Consider the following 21,379-nt stretch of genomic DNA (forward strand, 5'->3'; position numbering starts at 1 on the left):
GGAGAACAGCAAGTGTTACAACTTCCTTCCCTGCCCACCGCCCGCCCCGCGGGCCAGGGACTCGGCGAGGGGAGGGAAGCGCGCGCCGAGCGCCAATGAGTTCACTTTCTTTTTCTCCCCAGCGCTCTCTCTCCGCTTTCCCGCCGGCCCCCTCCAGCCTCCTCCGCGGTTGACGCTGGCCCGGACTTTTCCGGGCTCGGCCGGTGAGCTGAAGGATGGAGGAGGCGTAAGAGGAGGAGGAAAGAAAGGTGAGGAGGCGAGCGGGGCGCTGTGCCAGGGAGCAGCATCCAGGACCGCGATTGTGTGAAGGGGGTACGCTCTGGGCCGAGTGGGACCCAGACCAAGCTCGTACACGTGTCCGTGTGTGTGTGCGCGCAAGAGAGAGTGTGTGTGTTTGTGTGAGAGAGAGGGGAAGAGAGGAGAGGAGCCTACCATGCGCTTCCCCGGTGCCGATCGCGGGAGAGCCCAATCACAGGGCGAGCTGGACCCGGCTGCGATCATTTATAATCCTAGACTCCTCCGCTCAGCCACTTGACAGGTACTTGACAGGTACTTTATTTCTTCTTCTTTTTTATTCAAAAAAACAGATTCCCCGTTTCCTGCCTTTTTCTGTCAAATGGGATTTGCCGGACTGAACCACGTTTGGCGCCCCTCCCTCTCTCCTCCCTCCTCCTGGACGCGTCGGGTCCGGAAAAGCACCGAGGCTCCCATGCTGTGACCAATCAGTGCATCTACTACTCTTGCCGTGATTTAGGGGTCATCCATGAATAACACTTCAGGCTGATGAATGGCTCTTGCTGGCTTTCGGCTCTGATGAGGGGTCTGCCCGCCGCTGATTGCAAACACTAATGAACTTACAGCGCCATTTGAAATTCACACGCACCAACAAAGTGCGGGGTACGTGCGCGGGGGTCTGTCCTTTTCTTCTCCGGGTGACCGAGAGGAGGACCTGGGGGAGGGGGCGGGTAATTGCTTTGGACTTAAGTGGAAACACTTCTCTGGGTAATCAAACCTCTAACCTTCTTAGAAAACTACTTTTCTTGATCTTCCATAGGGTGGGCATTTCAGGTCGGCTGAGTCACCCGAGGAGGTGGGAGTGCAAGACACTGCCGGGAAGATGGATTCGGAGGCAGACGGGTGTAATTAAGGACTGCCACCCCCGGCGGGCGGCCCGCTCTTCACGAGCCTCGGAAAATGACCTGTGCCTTCCCTTCCCGAATGTCTTCTCTTCCGAAACTGAAAAGCGCAAATGACCTTCGGACGGGAGAGGGCTGCACTAAACACTCAGACTCTGGTAGGAGCCGCAGCTCTACGTTGTTGACCAAGTGTCCGCCCCCCGGGTTCCAGTGCCTGGACCTCCAAGGAACAGGACCTGGCCAGGGCGCAGTCTGGAGTCCTCCGATGCCTCAGACCCCCATCCGTATTCACACGTATTCTTAACAATCTCTCCCTTCCGTCTCTCCTCTCTCCCACCCTCTCTCCCTCCTCTCGCCCTCCTTTTCCTCTTCCTAGAAGGTTAAGCAGCCGAACACTGGCCCGACTCAAGTTTGTTTGTTATGGGAAAGGTGAAAAAGTTTACTGCTCTCTGCTACACACTGCCACTTGCTACTCGCTCAAGTTCCCACCAAAACTCTAGCTCCCACATCCCCAGTTCCTCTGCCCAGGCCCCTAGGGGGCAGAAAGCCCCCCCCCCCCGCAGAGCTTCCTAAATCTGCCCAAAGTTATCGCCATTTGGAATTTTGGAACCTGAAACCCTTCCTGGAGCGGATCTCCAGTTCCCCGGCCCCTTCCCTTCCACCTACTGGCACCTTTTGCTGTGCGGCGGCCGGCCTGGAGCGAGCGCCTGCGGAGGACGGGTGCTCGAGGTTCCCCGTGGGGCGCCCCAGCGTTACCGTCCCTCCTCAGGGACACTCTGCCAGCCGGCCGCTAGCTGAGAGTCAGTGTCTCGGCCTGCTCCGGGCCGCTGCCAACCTGTCCCGACGGCGCTTGGAGCCCACCTCATCTTCCCCCCGCAGCTTCGGAGCGGGGATAACGACCTATACCTGACGTGACCGGAAGGAAGGAGATGTGTACTTTCACCTGCCTCTGAAGGCAGAGCAAGATCAGATCTAGCCCTCTCTAATGCAAAGGGCAACGCCTCCTAGGAAAGCCTGAATCTTTAAGTTCGAGTTTCTCCAAAGTTTGTGGCGGATCTCATTTGTAAACTCCAATTAGAGTGCCCAGACTTGGTCTTGAGTTCCCGAAGTTGCTAAGTGACAGAGCGCGCCAGGACGTGTGAGAGTCTCTGTAATAAGGGAACCCCTCCCGGCTCCTGGGGCTCTAGTGACACACCACAAGGGCATCTTTCCGGGAATATCAACATTTGCCCTAGGGTGCATCAGTCTCTTTCCTGCCACGTGAATTTCATGCTTAGAAAGGGGGTGGGGAGTGGTTCTGTTGCACCGTATCTCCCTTTCCTGCTAGCCATTCTCATTATCCTGAGAAATTAGTCAACTATGATGATATGCCCCGGATATTTCCTGGTGAGCACTCAAACTGCTCAAATTTGCACACCTGTATAACTCTAAGGACACTGAAGGTATTTCATAAATCAGGTTTTTGGCCCAGTTCCCACAAAAACATTGTGTTTGAAACTTTTGTAACTGTCCAGGTAAGACTCCTCCTTGCTCTTTTGTACCTTGCTATCTAGGAATACTCAATAAAAAGAAAACACACTGTGCTCTATGCCCAAAGAAGCCAGAGCAGAGCGCTACATTAGGGAAATGGGGAGAGGTTTAAGCTCTTTTTTTTCTAGAACCCTCATTATAGCTAACGCTAGCAATAAACGAAGGAAACAACTCACAAAGCTTAGAAAAGGTAATAAATCTTGGAACCTGTCTCTAGACTACTTCCCTACTAAATGATTTTCAAAGTTTTAAGTTTGTGGGGCTGAACGTTCACTCAAAGTGGATGCAATATATAGAAAAAAGAAAAACCCTCTAGAATTCATGGCTGTAGTCCTGTGCATTTAACGTCCAGAATGGCAGGTGGACAAAGCCCGCCCATGACCTCCTGTATCCGTAAGGCGCAGCCTGCGGTAATTCAGGCGTTGAGTGTATTGTGTGTTAAACTTGAGGGGCGGGGGTACGAGCAAGATCGTCGCTGGAGGCCGTGAGGAAAAGCTGACATGCATTGCCAAGTGTACCAACTCTCTTCCTCCTCCAAATGCATCCCTGGAAAGCAGAGAGGCGTCACGCTATGTGACCAGGAGGTACTTTGCCTCGCTGAACTATTGTTATGGGAGGGAGAGGAGGGCGGGTAGCTCTTCGCAGCGTTAAACACTGGAATAGGAGAAAAATGCAAGACATCGCTATCTGTCTTGCAGACCTCTGGCTGCTGCTCACAGCGAACTCTTCCCACATGGCTGGTGACTTTGCCGTAGTGTTCACGCAGCCCAGCCCCTAGTGCACGGGGTTAATGGGGCCGGGCCGAGCTGACCTCATCCTTGTCTCTGAACAGAGAATATGACAGCTCCCAGCACAGCCCGTGTCCATAACCCTAGCAATGTATGCTTTGGGAGGAAGACTGGGCCAGATCTCAGAATGCTTTGGGGTTAGGAAGAATGCACCTATGTCTTCAGAGCTGGGAGAGGGTGGGAAAGAGCCAGACTCCTGCTGTTGCTGATGTCTGTTTCGGGGCCAAACCTGAGCCAGCAGTCATCCCCTACTTGAAGGTGTCGCTTCCCAATTGTAGTCAGCATCACCTGAACCTTCTCTGGAGTTGGAGGAGCTGTTTTCTCCTCTTACCCTAAAGATCCAGCCTAGAGCTGGAAAGGCTGGGTGGCAACTATTCCAGCCTCCTTCCTTTGGGGAGCAGACTGTCTCTGAGGCACTTCCTCCTTTGACAAGGGAGGCTTTCAGCCATGTGGATGGGGAGCATGGGATCAGGCAGGTACCAGGCTCTCCTGGGAGGCTTGTGGACATAACTGGACTTTACAGGTGTTCCTTGGGCTTATTACAAGGCTCTAGCAAACTGAGCCATGAATGGGCTGACTTCTGGACTCACCACTCAAGAGACCCTAAATGCTAATGAGCAACTGGAAGAAATAAGGAGACCCAAAGCTTCAGGGTCCTCAACCTACCAGCTCAGCCCTTGGGAAAATCAGGAAAGCCATAATCCAAATATGTCCAAGTGGAGGTTATGTCTCATGTGAGAACAACAAACAGGAAATGGACCACTTGAACCAGACTAAAAGCTAGTAATCTGTGAGCAAACGCTGAATTCTAAGCACCCAGAGTATTCCTGTTAAACAAATCACTTTGCATACAGCAAACAATTATTCTGGAACAATTTATAGTACTAGAACTTACATTTCACACTTGTCTCTAAGGTAGCCGTAAAGTTATTATCAGGTTGTTGTTTTTCACTCACAGAAATGACTTGCTTCCCTTGGCAGTTAGATTGAATGAAACTGTAAAACAAAAACTTAGGATTTCCTCACTGACAAAGTCATAAAATTAAATGACTGTAGTGGAAAGTATGCTTTCATTGCCTTAATTAAAGCAAGCTAGTCAGTCCTCTCTCAATGTACATCCATTTTGGAGTCATGGAGTGGACTGGCGATCAGACAAATCAACCTTTAAATGGGGCCAGGTTTTTCCAGTACATTAGTTTGTGTTCCAGTGCATAAACCAAGCTTGGATGTGGCTCTGACCTTTGGTGGAAATGAAGTTGTGGAGCATAACCCAACTGCTGACGTGGTTTTGCTAGAGCATCCTGAGAGACCCCAAGTTCTGTGAAGGATTTTGAACACAGAGATGTCTTTTAACATGCAGTCCATCCAAATTTGGCTTTGCTCCATGTACCTTTTTAAAATTTGCCATATGATTCCACCCTGAAAGTGGGAACTTTTATAATGAGTAGTTATCAGAGAGTGCTTATAAAAATCTATCAGTTATTGTAAATGACTTGGTAGTAAGTAATATCTCTATAGTGTATGTGAGGTAGACACCAGTTGCTGGCAAAGTTTATCATATGTTAGTAATATGGAAAGACAATTTTGTCAATAAAACATTTAGATATTTCAGAGGTCAGCTTATAAATTAACTTAATATGTAAATATGGTTTAAATTAACCATATAAATGCCTGTCAAATATGACAGCATGTGAGTATAATTCAGTACCAGACAAATTGAATGACTTTTCATTTCCCATATATGCTGCACCCTTTATCCTCCTTTTGCTGATGCCTTGGTCTATAGTATTCCGCACCCTAGATCCCCGAAACACATAGATTTTAAAGCATCTATTAGTAATGTCTCCTGCTTAGGTATGCCATTTTATTTTCTGTGTGTAATAAGGATGACTGTGTGGTATTTAGAGGCCCTTCCCAATAGTTGAGAGCTCCTGCAGTTTAGGGATTTCATCTTATTTTTGTTTGAACCCACAGGCTCTGGCGCAAGGGCTGGTCTATAGACTATGTTCAAAAATGTTTATTCCATGAATGAATGAATATATGAATAAAATATTGTATTGTATTTAGTCATTCTTTCTTTTTAAATATTATCTATCATAAACAAAATTTACTTTGAAAAAATATTTGTTAAACACATTTTTCTACATCACTGACCATCAGTTTTTTTTTTTAAATGAGACACAGTTTCACAATTTTGATCATTATAGGAACCCACCTTTGAACTTGGCTAACTTCTCTCAGAAATGTATCAGAAGCAAAGACAAACATAACGGGAAGAGGCGAAGAGATCAAATTTTGTTTTCTTTTTTAGTAAGATGCAGTATTTACAGAAAACTGGAAAAAAGTAAAGCAAACACCTAACGAATGTAGACACTCTAAGTATTTTATATTAGATATGGCATTATTATAAAATCCTTATTGTCTTCAAATTTTTCTCTGTATTTTTAATGGTAAGAAGTATAGAGCTTAAGAAGACTGCTTTTCATTTCTTTAAGACAAGAGTTCAGCTGGTACTGGGGAAACAATCTCTGTTTGTTCCTGTCCGCTCAGGAGGACTGTTTCTAATTGATCTGGCATGGAATTTAGTTGGAGATGTATATGCTGCAACCGAAGCACAGAGCCTGTATGCTTTGTAAAGTGATAACCATATGGGCCTTATTTGAAACATTTGAGGATTTTCGACATTAACCTGGGTTAAATTGAGCTATAAATTCAACTCATATACACATCCTGACAAATTCATCATCACTTTGGATAGATCAATCCCGGCTCCCCTCAGATTAATACAGACGATGACCGCTTATCACACATGCAAAGGTTCGCTGTGATAAAGTACCATAATGTTGTACTTTGCTCTGTTTAAATGCAAATTGCCCATATTAAGCAGACATTTTCTACTGTTATCACTTTCAGTAGAATGGAAATGTTTAAAAATGATCTCTGGGTAAGAAAAGGATATATAGTCAAGTCTATTTCCTCTTACACTATTTTCAAGTGCACTTCGCTATCATCATGAAGATTTAATTAAGCAAGCTCAGCTAAGCTAAAAAGCAAAGTGGCTGGAAGTTACTACTTATAGAAACATTCAGGACTTATAGAAAAGTAATTTATTTACTATTTTTTATTAGGGATAAAAATACAAGAGAATTCTACAACTCCTCTCCCCCGTTTCTGAATATTAAACTTAAGAGTTTACACTTTGTTACAGATGATAGTACTAAGTTATGGGTGTTGATGGTCCTTTCCTTGCAGCTTTAAATTGCCTTGAAAAAGATACAGTTTCTTTAATTAAAAAAGCTGCATAGAACTAATCCCTCTAGCTGAAAAAAGAAAAGTTTTAAGCAATCTCTTTCTGCTCCAAGAGAGAAAGGCAGACAATACCATAACAGATCAGAAACATAAGCTATAGTGTGCAGCCAGGAGCACAGCAGGGAACTGAATACTGCTCCGACTGTGTCATTTTTTAATCCCCCATCCCAGTTTTCCCCGTCTGACCTCATGCTGAGATGAAGTTATCACAGAAGACAGCTTTACTCTCACCAATGAATCCAACCCTGGATCTGTATTATCCTCAGCAGATCAAAACACCGCTTTCATCAAATAGCATTATCTGCATAAAAGGCATGCAATTGCCCGATAATTTCACCCAAACTATGCTATTCATTTAAAGGACAAGAAGAGAAATGTAATTCATTCCTTTTGGGAGGTGGCAGAGAAAAGTGAGGCTTGGGGAGAGACAGAGGCTGGAAAAGCTAACTTATCCCCCTTCACTCATGGGAACTTTTCTGTTTTTAACACAAAATCCCAAGAAGGGATCCATTTAAGAGTCCCCCCACTCCTGTGCTTTAAGATTGATTGTTGAAGCAGTTTGGTGCAGTGTGAGTGACAAAAGTGTAAGTTGTGTAGAAAATGGCAATGAGAAATTACAAAGCTTGCTGATGTCATTATTCATGCTTCCATGAACTTCGATAAATCATCATATCCAGTAAAATTAGAGAAGTATGAGAATTAGCTAAGCAATTGGATGAAGTTTAACACAGTGTAGTATGGGGGAGATGCTTACTGAAAGATGTTTTCTTTCTAAAGAGAAGTTTGAATTTTTACGGTAGAGAGAAACAAAGACCTATTTTACAATTTTGAGTTGATACTTTAAAGAATATTTAAGAAATCTTAGGCACAAAGACTAGCTTCTTTTTTCAAAAAATTTAAAAAACACTAACTTCTTTCAGATTTTCCTTTCCATTTTATCTTTAAACAGTTCTCATTTGCATTGCAGAATGTGTAAGCTGTTAGAATGGACTTCTCTTCCATGGAGCCTAACTCCTTACTGAATGACATCAGTTGTTTTGCTGAAGGTAACATGGTAGGTTAAAGAAATCACACAGAACCATTTCTGTCAACTAAATGGAATTACTGACTACTAAAACTCTTGTGTGGATGAGGATAACCTATTAAGTACATGTTAGTATACTTATAATATATATTATCATCATGATTTTAATGATTTACCTTGAAAATGTAAATTTTCTGTTTAGCACTTTTGTAATTTATTATATTAAACTGACCAGGCAAGAACTCCAGGTTAATCCCTGTCCTGCCATCACCAGGACAACATCTACCCACAAAAATGTGTAGGACACAATCAGAACTGCTGGAAGAAAGAACAACATAAACATGCTTCCATCAGTGGGTAGAAATACCCCTGGAAAACCATGAGACAGGTAAAGGAACATTTTTCCTTTGAAAGAAAGATACTAGTTCTACCAGAAACTAATCATAGTATAATTATTGGTCATCGTTGATGTTTTAATTACATAAATATTCTCTAAGGCACTGAAATAGAATAGAATTTTTTTCCATCCCACTTTCCTGAAACTACTACTTCCTATCAACATGCTCTGAGGCTAAAATTCTATGTAAATATATGGTCTGCTCAGTAGTAAAGTTCAAATTCATGTTTCCAAAATATAGCTTTCTGACATAGAAATCTGAAATTTAATGAGATTAAGCATTCAATTGTGGTATTTTCTTGAATTTAATGACAGCACTATTTTCACATTAAATTTGATTACAAGACCCAGGTTTCAGAGTAAGCTGTTTAAAATCCCAAATCTTTAACATATCATTTAGGGTTCAGTCTCACAAAATTTCTTGTCTGAAATAACTACTGAAGGTACATTAAGTAGAGATGAGATTCACATTTGGCCTACATATGTATACATGTGACTGATTTTAGAAGCCACAGGTTTAGCTGAAGATGCCAGGAAGAAAAGATGTTATTTCCCATTAATCCGCCAACACATTTATGATGTGATTTAGGCTTATATAAAATATTGTCTTGAAGTATTTCATGGATCAATACACCCATCTGAAATGGACGTAATGGCACAAATAACTTTACTGAAGAATTTAGAAATTTAAGAAAAAATTTAGAATTTTTAAATAGAAGATTTTGATATTTTATTCTTCTTCAGTGTCACTCCAAACCTGTTTGACTCATAAATGATTTCTCTAAGAGGTCATCCATATATTTTGATTTCCGTCATCAGAGTGAGCATCTAGAAGGCTAAACCACCACATTCATATGTCATGGAATTGTTTGTCTAAAGAAGACACCAGAACCAGAGATAGCAACTCTCTCAGAGTAAAAGCTCAAATAGGGCAGAGAAAGGTATATATATATATGTATATATATATATATATAAAGAACTTTGGTCTATTTCCATTGTGTTAAGATGGCAAACCTTAATTTGTTCTGAAATGTGATAAATTCTGGATAGATAAGAATTGTAGACAAAAGCCATGAAATGGCTAAAGACTCAGGAATAAAGCAACCTCTTGTTATATGATTTGCTTTTTCTTTTTCTCTGATGAGGATATAGCTTTTGGATTTTGTTTGAATTAGGAGAAAATGTAAGAAGCAGGTATTTCTAGAAGAAATGGGAGAAAGAAGAATATGTCCTGGGCAAAGTAAGCACCCAAATATCTTTCTGTGTTTACCTAATACTTTTTTTCCCTAGCCCTATTCTCCAAATCCAGCACTCTTAATCCATGAAATCTATGAGAGACCAGGATTCACCTTCCCGTCTTTTATCCTTGGATAAGATATCTAGGAGGGAAAAAAATTAGGCCATGAGAAGATTATGAGCTAAGAGGGTATAAAGTGAGAGGAAATTGGCAGAGAGCATGCGTCTGAGTTAGGGAAGAGAGAAGGGAGAATAAGTGTAAACTGAAAATAGACTAAGAGGATGTTGAAAGGAAGAGGGTGCACATGAGATCCCTAGGTTAGAGTCTTGATAGAATAGACTTGCACACTGATCATTTGTCTCTCAACTTACACTGATCAAAGAATATTAGAATCTTGCCTTAAGAGTTCACAGTATTACTTACAAACTAGGTTTAAATCAGACTGTTTTACAGGTAATATTTATTTTTGAACTTATTAGAAATGAATCTATATACATTTTGAAGAAGATTTTGATAATAAAGAGGTTCTTTGTTCAAATTTGAAGATTATCTTGAAAATAAATGAGCTGTTAAAAGCCAGGTCAAATTTTAAAATGGTAACATTAGACTTCTTCTCTTAGAATCAGTGGGAGGGGGTTCTTAAGTAAATATACATCCTGCCCTCACCTCTGCTATAGGGAATGGGAATCTCTAAGGACAGAACCAATATTTTAGCATTTTTAAACAAGTCTTCTAGAGCATTCATATGTGAAAGTTTGAGAAGTATTTCCATGGACTAAATATTTTACAAAAAGTAAATAGATACTTCAGGTTTTAGCATTTCCCTGTTAAAGGAAAACTGTTGCAAATAAATCTAGTTGAATTATTTTCAAAAGTAACATGATCTCACTTAAGGAAGGAACCAAGATTTTAAAATAAAGAGGATTAAAATATTCACCTGAAGAAATTCCCACTGAAAACTTCCTGATGTTTCCAAGTCAAATCATGAATCATTCTAAGAGTAGCACAATCAGTAAGTTATAAACTGACATAGAATTTTTTATATATTTAATAATTGGTCACTATATACAAATTTTTGCTGACTATATTGTTCATTATTACATACATGATTCTAAAATTATATAGGCTTTGAAATAAACCTTTAAAGATATATTGGTTCTACTTATTATCAGTTGAGAATTAATTTGTGTGAAATGGAACAGGAATTAGCTTGACATGTATGACTTTTAATAGAAATCCAGCATAAATATATTAAAAGTAAAGAGCTTTATCTGAAGGTTAGATTTTTTTTTTCTCATTGAGTTTGCTGGTATATTTTAGGTATACAGTACAGTTACATTCATCATTGGGATCTTGTACCTTTACATGACAGGTCTTGGTTCTCATTTTTTCCCCTTGTCCCTGCCCTCCCTTCACCCCCTTCTCCCCTTCCTCTTTACAAACATTTTTATTTCCATTTTTTCATTTTCTCCTATTTTTTCTTTCCCTTATTACCTTTCTCCTACCCTTCCCACTTTCCCTACACCTTTAGCCCTTTTCTTCCTATTTCACATTGTCAATTATCTCATTAGGATATTATGTACTATTATAGTTTGTTCACACCAGAGAAACTATTTGATATTTACACGTATGTGACTTATTTATTTCATTTAAGTGTATATCCTCAATATGTATCCATTTTCCTATGAATGAATCTAATTTCTCCATCTTTATGGCTGAGTAGTATTACATTTTATAGAAAAACCACATTTTATCCAGTATCCAACTGATGAGCAAATGGGCTGTTTCCAAGTTTTAGCTATTACAAACTGTGCAGCTATAAATATAGGTGCACATATATCACTGTGATGTGAGTTTTACCAGCAGCTCCTCAAAGGACTATTATCTAGAATATATAAAGAACTCGAAACAATCAGCCCCCCCAAATATAAGGACCCGATTCAAAAACGGGCATCTGAAATGAACAGACATTTCTCAGATAAAGAAGTCAAAGCAGGAAGTAAATATATGAAAAAATGTTCCACATCACTGGTCATTTGAGAGATGCAGATGAAAACAACACTGAGATTCCACCTCACCCCAGAAAGAATGGCTGCTATCAAGAAATCAACCAATAACAAGTGCTGGTGGGGTGTAAGGAGAAAGGAACCCTTCTTCATTATGGCTGGGAGTGCAGACTGCTGCAACCGCTATGGAAATCAATATGGAGATGCCTCAAAGAGCTCGGCCTAGAGATTCCATTTGACCCAGCCATCCCTCTGCTGCATATCTTTCCAAATGAATTGGAAGCTAGATATTTACAGGTCATCATCCTGTGATATTTCGAGGATGCTTCTCCAAAGTAAATTGCAGGCTTGCTCATGCAGCAAACCCATGCATTTATGACACAAAGTATCATCACTACCCCGCCGTTGTAACCTCATTCTTTTGCAGTTGCTTGTCTCTGCATAATGTGATAGTGGAGATTGAACCAAGGATCTTGCACATTCTGCACAAGTGCCCTACCTTTGAGCTACACTCCCAGGACAAGGATGTATTATAAAATTTTATTTAAGGATGTGACTCTATTTTCCCTTACATTGTAGACTTAAAGTCTTTAATATGAATTATGAGGAAACCATTCAAGTAAGTCTATGTTGTCTTGGCTACTGTAATTACTATTTCTGACCTGCTCCTCATCCTACTCTCCCTCCTCCTGACTTGTCTGGCCTGGGCCAGTTCTTGCAGACAGTGTGCCAGGCACATAACATGCATTCTGTCGTGTCAATCAGCACAACCTCAAAATACCATTATTCTCCACCTAGAAATGTAAATTAAATTAAGAACCTAGAGATGTAAGGAATTTATCCAATGTAAATGGAAAAGCTAGATTAATGATTTTGATTCGAAGCTCAAACTCTTAGTACGTATTTCTAGGAGGTTCAAAACCTGTTCTGATTATATGGTACTTTTCACATATATAAATTCATCCATAGAAATGCAAACTAGAGTTTAATGAAAGACTGATACCTCTTAAATGCATACATACACTCATGCAAAGACACACACACACACCTTGAAAATTCCACACACAAAAAAGTTTTTGTTGTTTGAATGTTTTTGAGAAGAATTACATGATTTGAAAAAAATCAAACATGACAAAACTTTAGGTCTTGCTGTACCACAGCAAGATCATCTATATTTTTATGTGTTATATAGGTTTATAATAAAATTGCCTCTAATATAATTTATAATTCCTTTATCTATTGCTCTAAAATTATTGCTATACTCAGCACATATTTTAAATGATAGTTTAAGGCTATACTTACAGATGATTTCAGCTCCAAAATGATAATTCTCTCTTTAAGATTAATCTATGCAGGATAGAGTAAAACTCACTCTTTTAAGGACTGGCTGTAGTTTGGGGATAATAAAAATTTGTTACTCTGGTAAAAATTTTCCAGGAAGACTATAGGTGTTTCAATATCTGTTAACTTGTGGAATTTGGCAATCCTCTTTAAAGTGCAAGGAAGTTAACAGGGTGAATTGTAAGCTTGCTGCTACTTGAAATTGCAAATCATTGAAAAACTGTCCATGAGAACAGCTTGGGGAGTCAATATGGATAATAATGGTTTATGTGTGGTTACAAAACAATAATGACCCTGTCTAATCAATTGCTCTGAATAGCAGTAGATCATAGTGGAAGGAAAATACATATCCTTATTGACCCCTTGTGCATTCTGTAACATTTCATTCTTAGGTCTTTTGAATGGTTTTCTTTTACAACCAATCATACAGTGACAATTTAACCCAAAAATGATTACTCATAACTTTTCCAAAGACAGAATTTAAATAAATATCTGAAATCAGAATATAATCTTATTATTTTTGCTTTTTTCATGGATACATGAATGATAATAATGCTAACATCAAATCTAAATTAAACATAAAATAAATCTTTATATGAGAAATGTTGTTTTCTCAGGACTTAGAATTTGTAAAATAATGGACTTATATTGAAAGAAATGAACAATAGTCTTATCTCACTTTATCCAATTAGGTTTATGTTCCTAATGCGTGTGTATTGGTGCAGCCAAACTTTTTTTTCTTTATTGGTACATTTTAGGTATACAGTACAGCTACATTCATCTTTGGGATCTTGTATCTCTACATGACATACATTAGATCTTATATTTTCCCCCTTCTCCTGACCTTCCTTCACCCTTTCCACCCCTCCCTATTTAAGAGACTTTGGGGGCCGGGGATTTAGCTCAGCAGTTAGGTGGCCTGCCTTGCAAGCTCAAAGACCAGAGTTCAATCCCCGGTACCAAAAAAAAAAAAAAAAAAAAAACCCAAAACAAAAGAGACTTTGTATCCACTTTTTTCCTTTCCTCTTATTTTGTCTGCTCCCTTCCTACCTTTCCCCTACCCCTCCCACTTCCCCTACATGTTTATATCTTTTTTCCTATTACACAACCTCAATTATACATTTTGATTCTTATTTACACTTTTAGTACATCACACCAGAGAAACTATATGGTATCTACACATGTGTGTCCTATTAATTTCACTTAAGAGTATGGACTCAATGTGCATCCATTTAGCTATCAATGTCTCTAGTTTCTCATTCTTTATGGCTGAGTAGTACTCCATTTTATAACAACAACAAGAACAAAACCCACATCCTCTCTATCCAGCCTCCAGTTGATGGGCATTTGGGCTGTTTTCAAGTTTTGTCTATCACAAACTGTGCTGCTATAAACACGGGTGAGCATATATCGCTGTGGTATGATTCTTTACCTTCTTTTGGGAAGATACCCAGTAGGGGAATAGCTATGTCAAATGGGACTTCCCATCCTAGTTTTTTAAGGTATCTCCATATTGATTTCCACAGTGATTGCACCAGTCTGCACTCCCAGCCATAATGAAGAAGGGTTCCTTTCTCCTTACACCCCACCAGCACTTGTTATTGGTTGATTTCTTGATAGCAGCCATTCCTTCTGGGGTGAGGTGGAATCTCAGGGTTGTTTTCATCTGCATCTCTCAAATGACCAGTGATTTTGAACATTTTTTCATGTATTTATTTGATGCTTTTACTTGTTTGTCTGAGAAATGTCTGTTCATTTCAGATGTCCATTTTTAAATTAATTGGATCTTTATATTTTGGGAGCTTGATTTTTTGTGTTTTTTAATATATTCTAGATAGTAGACCTTTCTCTGAGAAACAGCTGGTGAAAATTTTTTCCCACATAGTAGGTTGTCTCTTAGTTCTGTTGATGGTTTCTCTTGCAGTGCATGCAGAAGCTTTTTAATAAGTTGTTGATTCTTTGTGCTAGTTCTTGTGCTACTGAAGGTTTGTTCATTAAGTCTTTTCCTATGCCATTGTCTTCAAGAGTTCTACCTCGCTTATCTTCCAACAAGTTTAGTGTCTCTGTTTTAATATTTAGATCTTTAAACCACTTCGATTTCAGTTTAGTGCATGGTGAAAGTTAGGAGTCTATTATTAATCTTTGGCAAGTTGAAATCCAGTTTTTCCAGTACTATTTATTAAAGAGGCTATCTTTCCTCCCGTGAGGAGGGTTGGTTCCTTTGTCAAAGATGAGGTAGCTGTTTTTGTCTGGAGTTGTTTCTGCATCTTGTAATCTATACCACTGACCTTGGGTCTGTTTCTTTGCCAGTATCATGCTGTTTTTAACACAGTGGCTTTGCAGTATAGTTTCAAGTTGGGGATTGTGATACCCCCTGTCATGCCTCTGTTTCCTAGAATGGCCTTTACCATGCTGGTTTTATCACAGTGGTTTTGTAGTATAGCTTCATGTTGGGAGCCAAATATATTTTGCTGTGACCTGCAATAACTGATAACCTGATCAATGATTGAATGAACTAAGCATATTAATTTTATGTGTATGGACATGCCATATGCTCAGGGTTAAGTTGTAGAAAGCAATTCCTTTGTCTGTTCTCTATTTCACAAAACCTCACCACATTTAGATTTTGTTTATGATAACAAGGTTCATATAATAACTACATAAGTAAACAGATTCAGTTATGCAGGTGATATAGCCAAAAATCCATTTGATATCCCAAGGATAATTTTTGTCACTAATAAGCTGCACTCTTTGTCCAATAGCAATTTCATTTCATCTTGGAATTAAAACTGCCAAAGAAGTAATAGGAAGTGCTTTCTATATCTGCTTATCACAGATACTGTGTACAACAAATGAGACAGCATTTAAAAATTTTAAAGGATTAGAGTTTATATTACTGTATATTTTATTTACCTAACCATTTATTGATATTTAATTCAACCCATGTCATGAAAATAAACATAAATTATTTTAGTCAAAAGCTTAATGTAATAATTTATGTGACATAGTCCTATAGTCTTGAAACTTTGTCTTAATCATAAGTATGTATTTAATACCACCTGTACAGATCTAAAGATGAGAGGGAAAAGCATTCAGGCTTAATAAACTGTTCTTTTCCTCTTGTGGTAGTTTATTATGTTGAACTACTGCGCTCATTCAACAAATACTTGTTTTAGTTGGTGATGAAAATATTTTAGCTGTCTGAATTTAATGTTTCTGGGGAAGTAGGCTTCTCAAAAGGTAGCCAACTAGGGGTGTTAGGTGAACCCTTAATTTATTATGCTGTTACTTAAGCACGTTACAATATTTTGGTAACTATTAACACTGTATGACTTGGAATTAATGTGCTACAAAATATATGTGATATGTAAGTGTTTAAATTTGATCCATTCACTCTTACTAGTGCTGATATGTTATAAATTATTTTCTGTTTTGAAATTTTGGTGAGAATACCACTAATGGATTTTTCCCATATTTATGTATAAAAACCACTTGCAGTATAATATTTTAACTCAATGAAATCTTTATTTAGAAGTGCTTTCATTTCTTTAATTTTTGATACTAAATTGTACTCGCATATAAAATTCTATAATTCAATGAAATTGCACATTATTTTGCAGTTATTATTTCTAAAGCCATCCTCTGTCTGAAGTATGTTGTTTATTTTGCTGAGATTTAGATAAAATACAGTCTAATTTGGAGTGGTGAACTATTCTGATCATGTTTTGTTTTCTTGCAGTTGTAGATTTGTACACTTGGAAATAGGCCTTGCAACACATACGCATATATTGTTTTCTAAATATCTATCCTTTAATAGCTACTGCTTTTATTTTCTTTTCCCTATTTTCTTTGATGGGGTGATCTATTGAATTCTTTCAAAGTGGTTCTGCCAATTTGCTCAATAATTTCAGTTACTATTTTTTGTGACTTTTTGATCATATACAATACTACAACTTTTAAATATGTAATTCTTATTCATTCAGGTAGGAAGAATTTGGAAGGGTGAATTCTGGTTAGTGTTTGACAATACAGCTTTGTGATCCTTAAAATAACTTATCTCCCTATTTTCGTTTTCTTTGTATAATACATTATGGAATATAAATAGATTGCCATGTCTGTAACATAAATTCTCTAAGCTAAATGTACGTAGGTGATAATTCAAATTATTTAGACACAATTTAGCTTACATTTTTAGTGTGTACACTAACAAAATTTTTAAACACGATATTTATTTTATGAATTAAAATGACATAGTAGTTATATACTTGTGCATTGCTAGCTTTCGGTCAACTCAGAATGTCGGCCTCATTTTTAAATTTCCACATGCTTTGTTGCCAAAGGTCTCTCTAGATGGCCTCAAATTAAGCATTTTTCCTTTCTTTTGACCTGCGATTATTTTTCTGTAATGTGAATAATTGGAATGACAGAATTAATTTGAGTATGAAAATATGAGGAAAGAAGGTCTATTCTATTTTCCTCAAATTAATTGTCAATGTTGTGAAACTAGGTAGAAAGAGCAAGTCACAATTTATATCAAATCAAAAGCATTTAGAATAAGAGAATACGCGATTCAATGTATATATGCTAAGTGAGGATTTCCAAGATTTTCAGAATTGCTAAATCTATTCTTTATGTTATATTACAGAGCAATGCCGCATTGTGGTGACAGATATACACAAAAAGAACGTTAAATTAATAATGAATTATTTGCCTTAAATAAAATCTCAATACAGAAAAGAGCAATAAGTGATAAAGTTGTTCAAAAAGAAATAAGCATATCAAACCTGAAATTTTATTAATAACTCTTCTGCTAATAACATAACTACAGGTGATACTTAGAAATACCAGCATAGGAATAAAATGATAAAAAGGTAATATTCATTATAATAAGGAATAAATTATTCTATTAAAAGGGGAGTTCTGAATTATTTTCTTATTAAATGACTCTTTTGATAAAAAATAAATGGGACACAAATAATACTATTTATTAATGTGAACTGATGAACTATATTATGAGACATCATACTACCAAACAAACCTATAATTCTTCATAACATGTGTTACTAGTTTCATAATCACTATAATATATTTAAACTAACTTTCTGCTTAAAGCTGCTTAAACTTCCTGGAAACAAATTAATATTTTCACTTAAGGCAAATATTCATTTAATAACTTACATTTGATTTATTTATTGTACATATCCTCCTTAATTTATATTCAATTTCTTATCCAAATTTGGTCACAATAAATATACTTTTTTTTTGGTAAAATATAATTTACCACAAAATAAAGAGAAAGAAGAATATTACCATTTTCACACCAAGTTAATGTCTTTTTCATGATATCCTAGTTTGCATGCTATATAAATTATATAACATTATTTAAACAAAATTTTAAAACCATTGCCTACTTGATAAGTTCATTTTTAAGACAGTGTTTTCAGTAAACTTTGTCCTGCTCCAAGAGAATTGAGCTTCTCTTAAAAATGCAGCAAATAGTTTCAGCATGATCCTTTCCTTTATGTTTTATTTAAAATGTTAATGGAGTAAATCCACAATTCACATAATTTATTTTGAAACACTTTTGCTCAGAATAATGCATTGTAAGAACAGTGATATACAGGCAAGTCCCCTTAAAGAACATGCATCAATTCAGTTCCCTTTTGAAGCATATTGCAAATGCCCTCTAACAGGGCACAGCAACATTACATAAATCATCTTATATGAAAAATTAACATGACATCAAATATTTATAAATATTAATGTGTATGTTAATATAACCAAAGCTGTAACAAACAATCATAACCTTGCCAAGTTTCCTAGGACAGGCGCCGCTGATAATGATATCCATTATCTCTGGAGGAACGCACAATTATGAAAGTTATACACAGGATGCTATGTTCTTAGGTGCTTTTAAATTTATCCATTAAATGTGTACCATATGTATGAAATTAACCCTTTCCACATATATTCTTAAAAAACATATTTTAAAAATCATTTTTGCTTCACATAGAAAATCCCCAATTTTTTAAACATATCTTTATGCATAATTGGAGTATATTGCATGATACAAATAATTCTTTTAGAATTGGTCTCATTAACATGTGCTAAATAGCAACATATGCACTTATGTGAATGTATGCTACATCCTAGCAAAGAACATCACATTTTTCAAAGGTACATTGGTGACCTGTGGCTATGAAACCTAACACATTATGCAGTCTCCACACTCCCAGGAAATAGTCTGTGTTGAGATGGTGTGTGGGGGGTGGCTCTTGGATTTGTCTGGACTCAATAGGGTCAAGTCCATGGCTAAAGCTTTTGAGACCTTAAGGAAAAAGAGATCACCAATCGGGTCAGCCAGGCAGTTTTGTTTGGGATTCTTTTTGAAAATGCAGTTCATTTGATATGCAAGGCTAATTTTGTCAATGAATGCTAAAAACAATGTGATTCAAACAGAAGAAGAGGGGTCACCATTTTATTTTCAGTGGACACTTGAATTATGAGCTCAGTTTTTGCTAGAGGGCTGGTTGTAATTCAAGTTGGTCAACTGAAGAATCAGGTTCCTCTACACAGCCTTCAAAGTCTCTTGTTCACAGGCAGATCTCAGTGTCCCTAGAGAGACATTGGCCCAGGATTTTTCAATTAACCCCACAAGGGAAAGGTTGTTGCAATGTTTCTTCCAGAACTCTTTAGGGGTTAAATCTCTATCTGACACCATCTGGAAGCATAAGCAGCTGGCATTTGGGTTGTAAATCAAGACTTTGTTCATAACTTTAAACTAAAATTCAGGTTGTAACCCAAGTTGTTCATATGTTAGGCTGGTCATAACTCAAGGGTCTACTGTATGTGCATATAACGCAGGCTCAGACAAATCTGGTTCAGAAGGCAACAAGTTTTCATGGCCAAAGCAAGAAAATAGTATTACTACAGGACAAACACACTTTTGGACTGAAGATGTTTTGCTCCAACAAAAGAGAGTTAGATAAGAAGCATTATGAATCCACCTGTCTAAATCTGCTTTATAATGCTCTTCATTACAAAATGCCACACTTTCATTTCCAGTCTGATTCAGCAGCAGTACAAACAAGCTACTCTTTGGTGGTGTCATGGTGCTCCTTTGTCTGCAAAAGATGCTTTCCAGGACCCCCAGTGGATGCCTAAAACTGTAGACAGTACCAAAAGCTATACTATTTCCCCTTACTTTATACGTAGCTGCCTATGATAAGGCTTTATTATAAATTAAATATAGTAAGAGATTAACAAGAGCAACTAATAATAAAATAAAGCAATCTCAATAATATACTGTAATCAGAGCTATGTAAATGTGGTCCCTCTCAAAATATCCTGCTGTACAGTACTTATCCTCCTACTCTTCCTCTTGTGATGGTGTGAGATAATACAATTTCTACAGGAGGGAGGATTGTTTGTTTTGGATGATCTCAATCACCCAGCTATGATGATGTGAGTGGATGTGGGCAGATGCCAGGATCATTTCCACTTTGCTTTCTCAAAGTGGACTACAGTTAACTACAGGTAACTGAAATCAGACAGGGTCACTGTGGACAATGAGGGGCTACTGTATTGGACTTCAGTCAGACTCTGCTCTATGTCACTGATAACTGGGCATGGGTCCAGCCCTGGGTGTGGTGAGAAATATGACCTTTTCCACTTTAGAAGTTTTTTTGTACATCTCTTGAATCTAGGATTGACTTTGGGGCATTTTGACTCTCTATATCATTGCTGATTCAATCTATATTACTGACTGAAAAAACTAAATGGAATGAGTAATGCCTCAAGTGGTCAAAAAGTAACACCCAAAAATATATTCCAATTAGAGATTCATTTTACTGAAAATCTTTAAAAATACAATGGATTTTAGGAGGGATATTAACCTTAATAAACATGTGAATACTAATTATTGTAATCAAATAAGAGATCAATATTTAGTACCATTTTTAAGTGAGTCAGAATTTAAATGGGATATAAAGAAAAATGGTGAATTTGTAGACTAGATGTTACTTTGTTAAGTATCTATTTCAGACATAAGCTTTCAAATCACCCAAGATATGTTATTATATTTTGCTGCCATGTATTTCCCCCTCTCACCTATAGTTTATTTTTGGCACCTACTGAATCATTCCATAATCCCAAACATGTACTTTCTTTTATCTAAATAAAAAGAGCTTTCTCTTCCTTTCTCTGCCAGCTGCTATCTTACATTTATTTTACAGTATTTGTTTTCTTTATGAAAAATGACAGGAAGTGTTGCCTATATTGAATGTCTCCATATTCTTTCTTTCCATCTCCCTTAAGTCCAAGGACGCTTTCACAGAACCCCACCCCACATTTCACAGAAACTAGTCTTGTTACGGTAGTAAAGATCTCCACATTGTTAAGTCCCAGTCAATGCTCAACTTTCCTTCCACTTGAGTGCATTAGCTGCATTTGACACAGTTTATCATCCACCCAGAGTTTATACCTTACTTTATTTGGCTTTCCTGCCATCTTAATATTGGAGGGTGCTGGCACTCAGTGTTTGGTCTGTTTTCTTTATCTTGGCGAAGATTCACTCTCTAGGTGAACTTTTTTTTTTTTTTTTTTTTTTTTT

At 37.8% G+C, this 21,379-nt stretch overlaps 1 protein-coding gene and 1 long non-coding RNA gene across 3 annotated transcripts in view; one reads left to right on the forward strand and one right to left on the reverse strand.

Annotated features, from left to right (window-relative positions):
- Tenm3 (teneurin transmembrane protein 3) overlaps positions 1-539 on the reverse strand; it is a 615,432-nt gene extending 614,893 nt beyond the window's left edge. The window contains exon 1 of the mRNA XM_033765428.1: positions 433-539. The gene's annotated coding sequence lies outside the window, so the exon portion shown is untranslated. The remainder of the gene's footprint in view (positions 1-432) is intronic.
- LOC117286751 overlaps positions 1-5,432 on the forward strand; it is a 5,893-nt gene extending 461 nt beyond the window's left edge. Inside the window, exons 2-4 of one of the 2 annotated variants that reach the window (XR_004517873.1) lie at positions 123-248; positions 588-897; positions 1,055-5,432. This is a non-coding gene — a long non-coding RNA (uncharacterized LOC117286751). Of the gene's footprint in view, positions 1-42; positions 249-587; positions 898-1,054 lie in introns of those variants that run through there. The other variant, XR_004517872.1, reaches the window with a different exon arrangement.
- Positions 5,433-21,379: the final 15,947 nt, after the last annotated feature.

Source organism: Fukomys damarensis, unplaced genomic scaffold (assembly GCF_012274545.1).
Source record: "Fukomys damarensis isolate Sample0158 unplaced genomic scaffold, DMR_v1.0_HiC HiC_scaffold_18, whole genome shotgun sequence".
Taxonomy (NCBI): Eukaryota; Metazoa; Chordata; class Mammalia; order Rodentia; family Bathyergidae; genus Fukomys; species Fukomys damarensis.